At 47.6% G+C, this 13,742-nt stretch overlaps 1 long non-coding RNA gene and 1 other non-coding gene across 2 annotated transcripts in view; both read right to left on the bottom strand.

Annotated features, from left to right (window-relative positions):
- LOC147093198 (uncharacterized) overlaps nucleotides 1–13,742 on the bottom strand; it is a 369,734-nt gene that overhangs the window by 115,411 nt on the left and 240,581 nt on the right. The window lies entirely within an intron of this gene.
- trnat-agu (transfer RNA threonine (anticodon AGU)) lies at nucleotides 2,804–2,877 on the bottom strand. Its single transcript has one exon. It is a non-coding gene; the product is annotated as a tRNA-Thr (tRNA).

Genomic DNA, 13,742 nt, shown 5'->3' with positions numbered 1-13,742 from the left:
AGGCGAGCTATACCGTGATTTGGATGTGAACCGAGGTTGCTATGGCCACATTGCGGAGTACTAGACCATTATACGATCCTGGCGTCACACATCAGCTGCTCCAGCGCTGCCCTAACCACAGCCAATTCACGAATGGCGCTGCTTAGAAAAGATAGATTTTTGGTGAAGATGCCAAAATCAGTACTGACAGAAATTTTGACAGCGGTGAAATTCGACCCACGTCCCACAGCGACAGGAGCCGTAATCCAGAATGGGAACTAGTGCAGCCGCAGTTACATTTAAAAGGATTGAAGCCATTTCACACGAGCAGAAACGCACCCCTGGCGATTCATTAGGACAAAAAAACCGCGCTGGGAGTCGAACCCAGGATCGCCTGTTCGCGAGATAAGCGCTGAACCCAGCTAAGCCACGGAACCCAATCAGGCTGCAACTATTCTCCCTCCTCTCACTGATATCTAGTCGCTACCTGTCACTGCCTCTTGGAGCCTGAGGCTGTTTTGTATTGATCCATCTCTCCTGTCTATTCCGATGTTGTCTGTATCTCACTGTGTTTATTTCAGTTTCAATCTATGGGTTGATTCTAAAAGAATCTGTGTCTTACATGAAATAAATGAGGGGTCAGACAATTCTTCCTCTGACACTGGGGAACTAATGAGCCAACAGTTACAACAATATATTGTTTATTGTGATGCACCAATTACATTGTTCCATTTTGCATTATATAGGTTCAATTCTGTGCAAAAAACTGTGATCCCAACGTGTTTCCAATAGGCCGCTTTTTAATTTGACGTCACAGACGCCACCATTTCACCGCAAGGTGATTCATAACTAATACACAGAGAAATCAAGCAGTGAACTAGTATTTGTAGAAAGGGTTGTGAGACTGTAAAATGCACTGGCCCAGCAAGCAGCAGATTTAAAACAAGGTTTAAAAACCGGCAGCCTGTGGGAGGAAGGGGATGGAGGCAAGAGAGACACAGAAAAGATCAACGTGGAAACTATTGGCCCCGAATCTACTTTAAATCCCCCCACAGTACTTTAACCCATTTAATGTCAGATTCACACATTGATGCATGTGAGCAATATAGGACATTTACTGCTGTCTCTGGTCTAAAATAACTGCTTTGTTATTTGATCCCACCCGCTGTGTTTAGGCTCTACCCTGAATATTTATCTCCGACCTAGAATCAGTTTGTAATCTGGAGACAAGGTTTCTGCAGCCGGCGGGCAGGGAGCAGAGGCTGTGGCTGATCTGTGTCATGTGGGAGCAGAACACAAAGATTCTGCTGTTTATTTTCATTACCCTGCAGAATATTCCACACTGTTCTCAACATCTTACATACCGTTAAATATCGGAAGTTTTCTTTTATTGAAATGATCGCTGCGATTCTTCTGGACTTGCTAAATTTGCAGCAAATTAAATATGATGAAACCGTCATCGCCAATAATAAACAGCGTCAGCGATTTGAGAATTTAATTTCTTGGAGCAGATATTTTCGTGGCTGCGATGGCCGAGTGGTTAAGGCGTTGGACTTGAAATCCAATGGGGTTTCCCCACGGAGGCTCGAGCTTTGCTCGCAGCGGGTTCTCTCATTATTGTAATTAATTACTTCAAATAATTTATTTTCTTCAACCTGCTCCCTCTGGGAGGATTTTGGAATTTTCAATGCCGGTTTTAAGGAAACTAAAGTATTGCCGAGAGACCTGGATCACTTACTTCAAGAAGGTTTGCTGACCGAATTCCAAAAGTTTTCTGCAGATTGTCTGGAAGCTCCAGATAAGGAGGCCTCGATAGTCTCTGAGGAACCTTCGCATACACTCGGTGCTGCCCGGGAGCATCAGTCTGTGTAACCATGGGAGAGAGAGAATGGAAAGTCACTGGAAGGCTGGTTTCTGTCAGCAGCAATGGTACAGGAGCAGCCATTCTAAAGTGAAAAACAGAACACATTCCAGGAGACAGGCCAGGAGACAGACAAACGGAGTGGAGATCTGGAAGACTGACCAGATAAACAACAAGGAGGACACTAACAGATAATTCATCTCTCCCACTCCCGAAGCAGAAGAATTGACCATTCTGAGTCTTGAGTTGCACCACTGAGGTTGTACAAGTCTCTCTCTGTAAAACTTGTATTATTATGTTAATAAAACGATTTGTTTGAAAAGTTTAAAGCTTCATTTGCCAAGGAATTTTCTTGTACAATCGGGCTGCATTGGTTCCAAAGGCCGGCCCTGCTTTCGCAGAGCTTGCCTGTCGAGAGGGGAGTCCCGCAGGTCTAAATGTATCGACTGGTTTCAAAGCACCAACTCAGATTGGGGCGTATGGGACATGTGGCCCAGGAAGAGCCGTGGTAGCAGAGCACACTTAGCGGTTTAAGAGGCTGAAAGTGAATGTTGGATTCAGGTAATACCGCAGGAAAATTACAATGAAATGGAAGGGGGAAAGGAAAGCTATTGGTTGTGGAAGGAAGAAAACATCTGCGTTATGTTGCGGTTTCGAACCGAAGTTGCTGCGGCCAAAACGCAGAGTATTAATCACCACACAATCACGGCACCACACATCAACTACTGATGCTTGCTTTGACCACAACCAAGTAACGCACTGCACTGCATAGGGAACAAGGAGTTTTGGTGAAGAGGCCAAAATTAGCACAGCCAGAAATTCAGAAGCGGTGAAATTCGACCCAGGCCTCGCAACGACTTGGACCTTCATGCAGAATGGGAACTAGTGCAGCCACAGTTACATTTAAAAGAATTTGAGCCTTTTCACATTAAAAGAAACTCACCCCTAGAGATTCATTAAGAAAGGCTCCGCTGGGAATCGAACCCAGGATCTTCTGTTTACTAGACAGACGCTTTAACCAGCTAAGCCACGGGGCCAAATGCTGACACAATTGCGCGCCTCCACTTACTGATGTCTAGCAGCTACCAGTCACTGTCTTCTGGACTCTCAGGCCGTTTCTTATTTCTCCAGCTCTCTTGTCCATTCCGCCATGTGTCCCATTGCTGTCTGTATCTCCCACTTAATTTACCTCAGTGTCAATCTGTGAGGTGATTCTGAATGATTATCCTATGTTTGTGTCTTATATGAATAAGTGAGGGTATCAGACAATTCTTCCTCAGACACTGGAGAACTATTAAGCCAACAGTTACAACAAGATATTGTTTATTGTGATGCAGCAAATACAATATTCCATCTTGAAAGATTCAGTTTCAATTCTGTGCAAAAGTAACTGTGACCCCAACGTGTTTCCAATAGGCTGCCTTTTAATCTGACGTCACAAACGCCACCATTGCACCTCAATATGATTCATAACTAATAAACAGAGAAGTAAAGCACTGAAAGGGTATTTGTAGAAAGGGTTGTGAGACTGTGGAATGCACTGGCCCAGCAGAGCAGCAGATTTAAAACAAGGTTTAAAAACCGGCAGCAGGGGAGAGGGAGGCAAGACAGTCACAGTTAACATCACCTTGGAAGCCACTGGGCCCGAATCTGCTTTAAATCCCCCCACTGTATTGAAACACATTTAATGTCATATTCACACATTGATGCATTTGAGCAATATATGAGATTTCACGCTGTCTCTGATCTAAAATATCTGCTTTAATATGCGAAATTATCATGGCCGAGATTAAGCACGCAGTGCAAGATTAGCAGCTCTTTGCTCTAGGAGTGTGGTTCATGTTTTGGGAATTCACATCAATTAAAATGCAAGAGGTACTGGATTCAAATCCCACACGCTCTAACATTTTAATAGAATCACTTTCCTCGGCCTGGAGACATTCCACAAGTCTTCAACTAATAACCACCAGAAAATCAGCCTGTGTTCAGTATATCGTAAGAAAGCGGCAATTATATTCTTTAAAGCAGGAGTTCATTCCCAGAAGTGCCGAAGCTGTGAGGTCAATATGTAAATCCGTTTGCTTCCAGAAGCCTGCTCCACATTTTCCACATTCTCAATCTGTGAGCACGGGCAGGACATGTGGTAAAGGGACTTTATTAAAGGTGGTTTATACGGTTTGGAAACAGAAATACTGAAATAAAAGGGATTTTTGGATGCCTCCTTTTGGATAATGTTAGATCGAGGTTGGTGAGTCGTTAAAGTCTCAGGACTGTTAATCCAGTTGGAAGATACGTGGCCTGAAAATGTTAATCCCCAACTTAGACAATGTTTTCTCTCCCTGTTTGTTAAAATTCTCCCACTTTCTCAAAGAAATATTTCACACAGCTCTAATGGACAGAAGATGGAATCGAGAGCTCCTTCCCCCTTTCTCAGATTCATCCCTCCTTGCTTCATTTCCATCCTCCTTTTTCGCGGTTTCCTGCCTCATTGGACAAGGAGCCTGTCTTTGATGTTAACTGTGTGATCGACATCTTATCAGTTCCAGTCCTAACCTCGTCTTCTTGCAGATTTATTGAAATCTATTTGAAGGAAACTCTCCAAAATATAATAAAACCACCCATTTAATGACTGTGAGTTAAAACAGGCGTTTTAATGGTGAGAGGAATCTTTAGAGGAACAGAACATCTCCTGCAGCAATAGAAATAGAGTCAGTGCCCAGCTCTGCTGTTTGGGGCAATCCTCGCCTCCTCCTGTTTCATTTTCACATCGATGGGAGAAGCTGAGAGCGAACACCAATCTACACGGGCTTTAGACTGGTTAACAGACAGAAAACAAAGAGTAGGAATGAGCGGGTCTTTTTCAGGATGGCAGGTTGTGAATAGTGGGGCACCACGAGGATCGGTGCTCGGGCCCCAGCTATTCACAATCTATATCAATGATTTGGATGAGGGAATTAAATGTATCATTTAAAAATTTGCTGATGATACAAAGCTAGGTGGCAGTGTCTGTTGTGAAAAGGATGTGAAGCAACTTCAAGGGGATCTCGACATGCTCAGTGAGTGGGCGAGAACATGGCAGATGGAATATAATGTGGATAAATGTGATGTTATCCACTTTGGTAGAAAAAACAGAATGGCAGAGTATTTCCTAAATGGTGAAAAATTGGGGAATGCAGATGGTTAAAAGGGACTTGGGTGTCCTTGTATATGGGTCACTGCATGTGAATGTGCAAGTGCAGCAAACCACTAGCAAGGCAAATGGTATGCTGGCCTTCATTACAAGAGGATTTGAGTAAAGGAGTAAAGAAGTCTTACTCCAATTATATAGGCCCTTGGTGAGGCCACACCTGGAGTACTGTGTACAATTTTGGTCTCCTTTCCTAAGGAAGGGTGTAATTGTCACAGAGGGAGAGCAACGACGTTTTATGAGATTAATTCCTGAGATGGCAGGACTGTCGTATAAGAGTAGATTGAGTAAACTAGGCCTGTATTCTCTTGAATTCCGAAGAATGAGAGGAGATCTCATTGAAGCATACACAATTATTACAGGGCTTGATAGGGTAGATGCTGGGAGGATGTTTCCCTTGGCTGGGGAGTCTAGAACCAGGGGCCACAGTCTCAGGATAAAGGGTAGGCCATTCAGGACTGAGATGTGAAGACATTTCTTCAGACAGTGGAAGGTGAATCTTTGGAAATCTTTACCCCAGAGGGGTGTGGAGGCTCAGTCATTGGGTATATTCAAAGCAGAAGTCGATAGATTTCTGCCTAGTCAGGGCATCAAGGGATATGGTGATAGGGAGCCCCAGGACAGTGACAGTGTAACACAAAGAATTCGACCCAACACAATCGTCGCTAAGCAAAAGGAAAAATATCTGTCATATTGGACAGAAACAACAAAAACCCAAAGCAAACTCAATTGCTACTTGGCCCTAAACAGACAATACAACATGGCTGATTACCTGACCATGGTAAAGGATAGCAAACTGAGAAAAACCTTGACAATGTACAGACTTAGTGAACATAGCCTGGCGATCGAAAAAGGTAGACACAGGCAAACCTGGCTACCAAGAGAGGACAGGATATGCTCTCACTGCAGTCAGGGAGTGGTGGAGACAGAGATGCACTTCCTCACAGCGTGTAGAAAATATCAAGGCATAAGGGAGAATTTCTACACAAAATTCACAAAAATATGCCCGGAATTTAGAAATTTGAATGACGACCAAAAACTCCCATACCTACTAGGGGAAGAGAGAAATTGCGTAACACTAGCGGCACTCTATGTTACAGCTTGCCATAAACAGAGGGACAACCACTAAATATAAGAAAAGAGTATATATAAATTATATGAAAGTATATTTATACACTCAGGGATATATCACTCAGGGATATATCTGTTTATACACTGTATGGATAGATCTGTATTTTTGTGAACAAACATGAATGTTTTCCGATGCTTTGGCAATATAAGATGTAACTTGTCATGCCAATAAAGCGATTTGAATTGAATTGAAATGAAATTGAGTTTGTCGGGAGCGGTGAGAGTGAAGGTTCAGTGAGTATTTAAACTAACTTTCGCGGTCTTTTATTCACAGGCCAGTGTCGAGAACGGTGAGACCGGAGGTTCAGTGAGTATTTAAACTCACTTTCGCGGGCTTTTCTTCACAGGCCATTGTCGGGAGACACCGAAAGTGTGAGAGATCATTACAGGATCATTATAGCAACAGTTCGGAGCCGCATTTCAGACGCGGCAACAAACCCATGAGTTTGTTTGCTGTTCCCCAGCTCCCGGAGTGAGTGAGGCCCGTGACAGCAGCGAAGTTCAGGCCACCTGTCCGGCCCCGCTCTCTCCAAGCGCCCGCTGCCGGCAGACAGCAGCGATTGCAGCCTCAGAGAGCGTAAACTGCCCATCGCTGCGAAACAAGATATCACTGAAACAGATGAACGCAGAGATTTGCATCGGTAGCATGTAGGTGAGGATGGTCGAGGTTGATATCGATCGACTCATTGTTGTTGGAACCGCTGAAATTGAATCTTTCTCCTGTAGCAGATGTTACAGGTTTACATATGAAAAATGCCCTCGAGATGCAATCGACAAATTTGGAGATACCGTGTCGTGGGACAAGTTAAAGGATCAGCACAGTTAATGCCGAGAACAAATTAAACAGTAGCTCAAGCTGATGAATCTTGCACTGGTGAAAATCCTGGACGGAGATTAGAGGAAGCGACAGTGGGAAGGGCTGTGCTGCGATTCTAACACTTCTCCAAGCACATTCCGGGCAAGTCACCGACGGTAAAAAGAGGGCCTGGAACGGGAATGGAACTGCGGGCACACGTGGCAGATCATTGGGAATGTAAAACTGCTGTCTCCAATACTCTGCTTACCTGAATCAGTCAAAATGCAATGGACAATACATGACAAATCCATTTCATTTTTGGGTCTGTATTCTAGACAGAGTGGCTCTTAAGTCTAGGGGTGTGAATCTCGCTTTGGGGATTGTAGATTGAAATTTTCGAACGGTCCCGCGTGAGCCCCTTTTTATCGTCGACTTGTAATATTGGACTTGCGCTCAAAACTTGTGCCAATCGGCCTAACAAACAATCGATCAGGGCCCAAATCATTCTCCAACAATCTCCAGCGGCTTTGGAGGAAGGTCAATGCAAACTGCCATGTAAATATCATGGCTTTAAAGACAATCAATTAAAGTAATTTATTTAGCAAACAATCGCCTCTGATGGTTCTAAGTAAATTTGTGTTTGGCGATATTAGATACAAATGTATTTGTGAGTTGCTATTGTGTTACATGTAAACGCTTTTACACCTGTTCGTTACAAATGTATTTAGATGTATCTGTATTATTTATTAATGTATTGGTTAGGGGAATCTGTGTCAGTTTTAAATGTATTTCTGAGCGCTTCAATTGTCCAGTCCGGCCCCATTCTACCTTCTCATTGCCCCCACGTGGGACACGGCAGACCATCTGTTACATTCGCATTCAACTTTTGCTTTTATTGATACTTTGAAAATATGAGCTTTAGAAAGTAATAACTCTGCATCCATCAGCCTCTCTGATAACGCCTGAGCGGCACTTCCCCTGTCCGATAAGCCCTGTGAGTGCATTACCCGCTCTAGAATTTCTTGAGCATCCCTTACCGTGTCTGGTACTGATGGAGCGCCGCTTACCCTACCTGATACATCCCTAGCATCCCTTACACTGTCTGGTACACCGGGAGGGTAACTTACCCTGTCTGGTACATCTGGAGCGTCCCGTACCCTATCTGATACATCCGGAGCGTCCGTTACACTGTCTGGTAAATCCGGAGCATCCCTTAAACTGTCTGCTACATCCAGAGCGTCTCTTCCACTGTCTGGTGCACCCGCAGTGTCCATTACTCTCCTTGATAACTCCTGAGCGTCCCTTATCCTTTTTGATAACAAGTTTGCCAAAATTGCATATTTCTCCCTTCATCAGCGGCTATGTAGTGCTTCCCATCGCTCACGCTACTCAAGTGTTCAGGGAAAAGAGCCAACTACCAGGTAAATAAAACCCAGTTCTTCAGTTAGCCTCCACAGTTCACTTGATTTCCAATTCAATTTTCTTGTACAATCGGGCTGCTTTGGTTCCAAAGGCCGGCCCTGCTTTCGCAGAGCTTGACTGTCGAGCGGTCCTGCGGGTCTAAATGTATTAAGTGGTTTCAAAGCACCAACTCAGATTGGGGCGAATGGGGCATGTGCCCCAGGAACAGCAGTTTTAGAGGAGCACACTTAGCGGTTTAAGTAGGAGAAAGTGAAAATTAGATTAAGGTAATACCGCAGGAAAGTTACAGTGAAATTGAAGGAGTAAAGTAAAAGAAAGATTGTGGAAGGAAGAAAAATCAGCGCGGTAATTCAGATTCGAACCAAGGGTGTGGCTGCCACAACGCAGAGTACTAAACACTATAGGCTCACAGTGCCACACATCAACTGCTGGAACTTTGCTCTGATCACAACAAAGTAACGCACGGCATTGCTTAGAAAAGATGGATTTCTGGTGAAGGCCAAAATGAGCACCGCCAGAAATTAGGAAGCAGTGGAATTCGAGCCCGACCTGCAGCGCCTGGAGCCTTCATCCAGAATGGTAACTAAAGCAGCCGCAGTTATATTTAAAAGGACTGTAGCTATTTCACACGGGAAGAATTTCATTAAGAAAAAAAAGGCCCCGCTGGGAGTCGAACCCAGGAGCTACCTGTTATAATTAGACAGATGCTTATGACCAGCTAAGCCCTGGGGCCGAAACTCAATCCATGTGTTTGCCTCCACTCACTGATGTCTATCAGCTACCGGTCACTGTCTTCTGGAGCCTCAGGCCGTTTTGTATTTCTCCAGTTCTCTTGTGTATTCCGCCATGTGTCCCATTGCTATCTGTATCTCCCACTTTGTTTATATCTGTGTCAATCTGTGAGGTGATTCTGAATGATTACCCTGTGTTTGGGTCTTACATGAAATAAATGCGGAGATCAGACCATCCTTCCTCTGACACTGGGGAGCTAATGAGCCAGCATTTATAACAAGATATGTTTTATTGTGATGCAGAAAATATAATAGTCCATCTTGAAAGATTCCTGTTCAATTTTGTGCAAAAAGAAATTGAGACGCCAGCGTGTTTCCAAATTGCCGCCTTTTAATTTGACGTCACAAACTCCACCATTGCACCTCAAGGTGCTTCATCTATCATCTATCTATATATATAAACGGATACTTCTTTCTGTCTGTATGTCCTCCTGTCTGTCTGTCCTTTTCTCTGTCTGTCCTTCTGTTTGTCTGTCCTCATGTGTGCGTCTGTCCGGCTATGCGCTCGAAAGTTATAGAGCGTACCTACGTGTGCGTTACGTCGAAAGAAAGCTTACCTTTCCAAAACGCTGGTAAGCGTATTTACGTTTCGGCCGGACGAAAATCGCGCCCGCAGTATCCGAAAAACCTTCAACATTCCGCTCATTAGCATCTCATTATCCGCTCATTAGCGACAGAGCGACCTCGAGGTCGACCAATCGTATGCCGGGTTGCTGGCACGTGCGGCCGGGCCCTCCTACGTTCGAGTGATGGGACGATTGACCAATCCTACGCTTTGGTGACCTGACGGTCGACCAATCGGTGCGTGTGTGGGCGGGTCTTATCGTTCTGAACTGAGATGAGTAGCCGCCATCTTGCTTCCATTCTTTTTCCTGCTTTCTGCATCTTTCTTTTCAAATATGCATTTCCAGCAAAATAAAACTGCTTTTATTAAATTGTTTTAAAAAAAACGTCATTAATTTGTAAATATTTTCTCTAACCTGAAGATTCTTTTTCCAACCTTTCCCTGTTTTTGTTAGGCCTCAAAGCCTGGGCCTTTCTTGCCCAGCCAGGCCCGAGCTAGGTAATTGTCCCACGGCTTCTGCTAAGCTCCTCACCCCACCACCACCCCCCCCCCACCGGTGTCACGTTACCCGGGGCAATGGCGTCAGCCACGAGGGTCACGAGGGTCAGGGTGCGCGCACAGCAGGAGCAGCTGAGACGCGGCATCTCTCTCTGTTCCCCGCTCGGCTCGGGCGAGGGGGGCGGGGCTCTCGGGTGTGCGGATCTCGGGCGGGGCTTGGTGAGCAGGAAGGGTTACCCTGGCAACCGGGCCCGCCGACCGTCTCTCACAGCTGCAATCAGCGGACTTCAAGCCGGCTCGGCCGGGGGGGTGGGGCTCGGAGAGCAGGGCTCTCGGGAGTGCGGTGCGGGGCGGGCGGGGCTCGGAGAGCGGGGCTCTCGGGAGTGCGGGGCGGGGTGGCGCGGTCGGTGCTCGGGAGGACTTGGGCTTGGAAGGGGGGGAAGGGTTACCCTGGCAACCGGACGTGGCCACCTCTCAGCCTCAAGCCGGCTCACGCCTGTTCTCGGGCTTGGCTCCATTTGCGGCTGCGGGCCACTCGCCCTCTCTCTCTTTTTTCCTCTGTCTCTCTCCCCCTCCCCCCTTCTCTCCCCCCTCCCCCCATTCTCTCCTACTCTCCCCCCCCTCCCCCCTTCTCTCCACCCCTCTCCCCCCCTCCCCCCCTTCTCTCCCCCCCTTCTCTCCCCCGCTCCCCCCTTCTCTCCCCTTCTCACCCCCCTTCTCTCCCCCACTCCCTGCCCCCCCTCGCCCCCCTTCTCTCCCTCCCTCCTCTCCCCCACTCCCTCCCCCCTCCTCGACCCCCTTCTCTCCCCCACTCCTCCCCCCTCCTCCCCCCTCCCACCCCCATTCCTCCCCCACCCCTCCCCCCCTGCCCTCCCTCACCCTCCCTCCCTCTCCCTGCCCTCCCCGCCCTTTCTTCCCCCCGTCGCTCTCTCTCTTCCGCCCAGTCGCTCTCTCTCTTTCCCCCCATTGCTCTCTCTCTTTCCCCCCAGTCACTCTCTTTCTTCCCCCCAGTCGCTCTCTCTCTTCCCCCCAGTCTCTCTCTCTCTTCCCCCCAGTCGCTCTCTCTCTTCCCCCCAGTCGCTCTCTCTCTTCCCCCCAGTCGCTCTCTCTCTTCCCCCCAGTCGCTGTCTCTCTTCCCCCCAGTCGCTCTCCCTCTTTCTTCCAACAACAACATGCCCTCAAAAAAGCCTCGGCACCGCCGGGCACTTCAGCAAGTCTATATATATAAAACAGCTAGAAATTCGGTTGGTAGCGCCAGCGATTAGCGCCTAAAGAGCCCGAGAATTGGGGCGTTACCCAACTGCAGGCGGGCGCAGTGAATATAGCGCCACCTCCCATATTGAGCATTCTTTTAGCGCAGTTGCTAACTCTTTGCGTGTGTCCGCGGGCGCAGGCAGATCATGATGTCATTTCAGTGTGCAACGCCTTTTTGGCGCCCCGGACCGGATATTCGGTGGCGCCCGCAACCTTTCCACCTGGCGCAATTAGTGACAGTTGGATGGAGCATTCTGAGGCCATTCTCGGACGCGGGGGGCGCTATTTAAAGGGGACAGCACTAGTATAAACGCTGCAGCCATTTGGGCTGGCCATTCTGATCGTTGCTGGAGAGAGTTGCTAACCTTCTGTTGGACAGTAATTTTCTCATTGAGCCTTCGGAGGCACTGGCACTGGCAGCTTGAGGGCCCGGCTCCCAAGCTGGTGATGCAGCATCTGAAAGCAGGGAGGTGGAAGAGTGGCTTTAGCAAAAGGACAGCTTGGCAGCAAGGGATGCCAGATTGCGGCAAGGCTATGACATGGGTCCACAGTGAGAAAGCATGCTGGCGGGGGGAACAAGTGGAAGGAAACAGTTGTAAAAGGTGAGAACCTTACCATCGCTGTCGACAAAGGGGTCGGCAGCTGCAGTGGTTACAGGACCACTCAGACGTCCTCCAAGAACCTGGTGGACTCTCTCCTCGAGATCCGTGAGAGTGACCACTTGTGGAGGTCCTCCACCGGTGCGAAGCTGGTCTTTGCCAATCCTCGCCAGCTTGGACTGCAGGGGATAGGAGGGGAAGTTATGTTACATGATGCCCTGAGTGATCATCTCATGCCCCCCATGGTGGAGGAGCCCTCGCGTGATGCCCTGAGTGATCATCTCATGCCCCCCATGGTGCAAGAGCCCTTACATGACGCCTTGCGTCAAATGTGCATGAGTGTGCCCAGAAAGGGCCATGGGTGCTTGCTGGCAGATGGCCAATGGGGCACAGGCCACCCTGTAGCCATCAAGTCAGGTGCAAATGAAGTGATGCAGAAGTTTGCAGAAACAACACCCACCCTCACGACCCGAGTGAGGTCATTGAATTTCTTTCTGCATTGGACAGGGCTCCTGGTCACCATGCTGCTGGACTTGACCCTCTGGCGTACATCCCTCCAAGCTCGTCGGTAGTCCTTATGATTCGGCCTCCTGCCATTGTCTGGGTAGTGAACATCTCGCTCCACTGCGGCCACCAATTGCTCCAGAGCCTCATTGGTGAAGCGCTCTGCTCTCTATCTCACCTTCTCCATCTGGTCCAAGTTTTTAGCGCCACAGAAGGGCCTGCGCCGATTCTGAGGCCTGCAAGGAGCAGAGTGTGGATGCTGAACCTGACTGACCCACCCCTTTAAGAGCTGGCCGGTGCATGGAAGTCTCGTGGTCATCGGTAATTGAGAGCACCTGCGCTGCACCCGTCCGCTCCGATATTGGGTTGTGCTGGAAGTTTAGCGCCTTAGGAGTCTCGTGTAATGCCTGAATTCACGCCTCAGTCACCATTAGGGGCGATGCAACCCAATATCGCGCCAGGTGGAGATAAGTTGTGTTTGGCTATAAACTTTACACTGCACCAATTCTAACGCCCCAAGCGGGGCTATACCCAATTTCTAGGCCAATGTCTCTCTGTCTGTCTGTCTCTCTGTCTGTCTGTCTGTCCGGCTATACAATCAAAAGTTATAGAGCGTACCTACAAATATGTTGTATCAAAAGAAAGCTCATCATTAGGGGACTCTTGTAGGCATATTTACTTTTTGGTCGGACAAAAATTGTGCCGACGGTATCCAAAAAACGTTCAAAATTCCGCTCATTATCCGCTCATTTGCATCTAGTGGGGGCGGGTTCATTGTGTGTGCGGGCGGGCCATCCTACAGTTGAGTGACGTGATGATTGACCAATCCTAAAGTTCAGCGACCTGACGGTTGACCAATCGGTGCGTGTGTGGGCGGGCCTTATCGTTCTGAACCGAGGTGAGTGGCCGCCATCTTGATTCCAAACAGTTAATTTCTTTTTCCCACTTTCTGCGTGTTTCTTTTCAAATCTACATTTCCAGCAAAAAAAATTGCTTTTATTAAATGGTTCTTAAAAAAAATTAATTCATTTGTAAATATTTTCTATAACCTGATTCTTTTTCCTATCTTTCCCCATTTTTGTATGGCCTCAAAGCCTGGACCTATCCTGCCCAGCCACGCCCGAGCTAGGTAATTGTCCCACGGCTTGTGGCAAG

The sequence above is a fragment of the Somniosus microcephalus genome, unplaced genomic scaffold (genome assembly GCF_052327205.1).
Source record: "Somniosus microcephalus isolate GS21.2 unplaced genomic scaffold, FLI_Smic_1.0 unresolved_chr1, whole genome shotgun sequence".
Taxonomy (NCBI): domain Eukaryota; kingdom Metazoa; phylum Chordata; class Chondrichthyes; order Squaliformes; family Somniosidae; genus Somniosus; species Somniosus microcephalus.
Note: the sequence above shows the minus strand (reverse complement) of the source record. Positions and strands in the feature narration are given on the sequence as shown.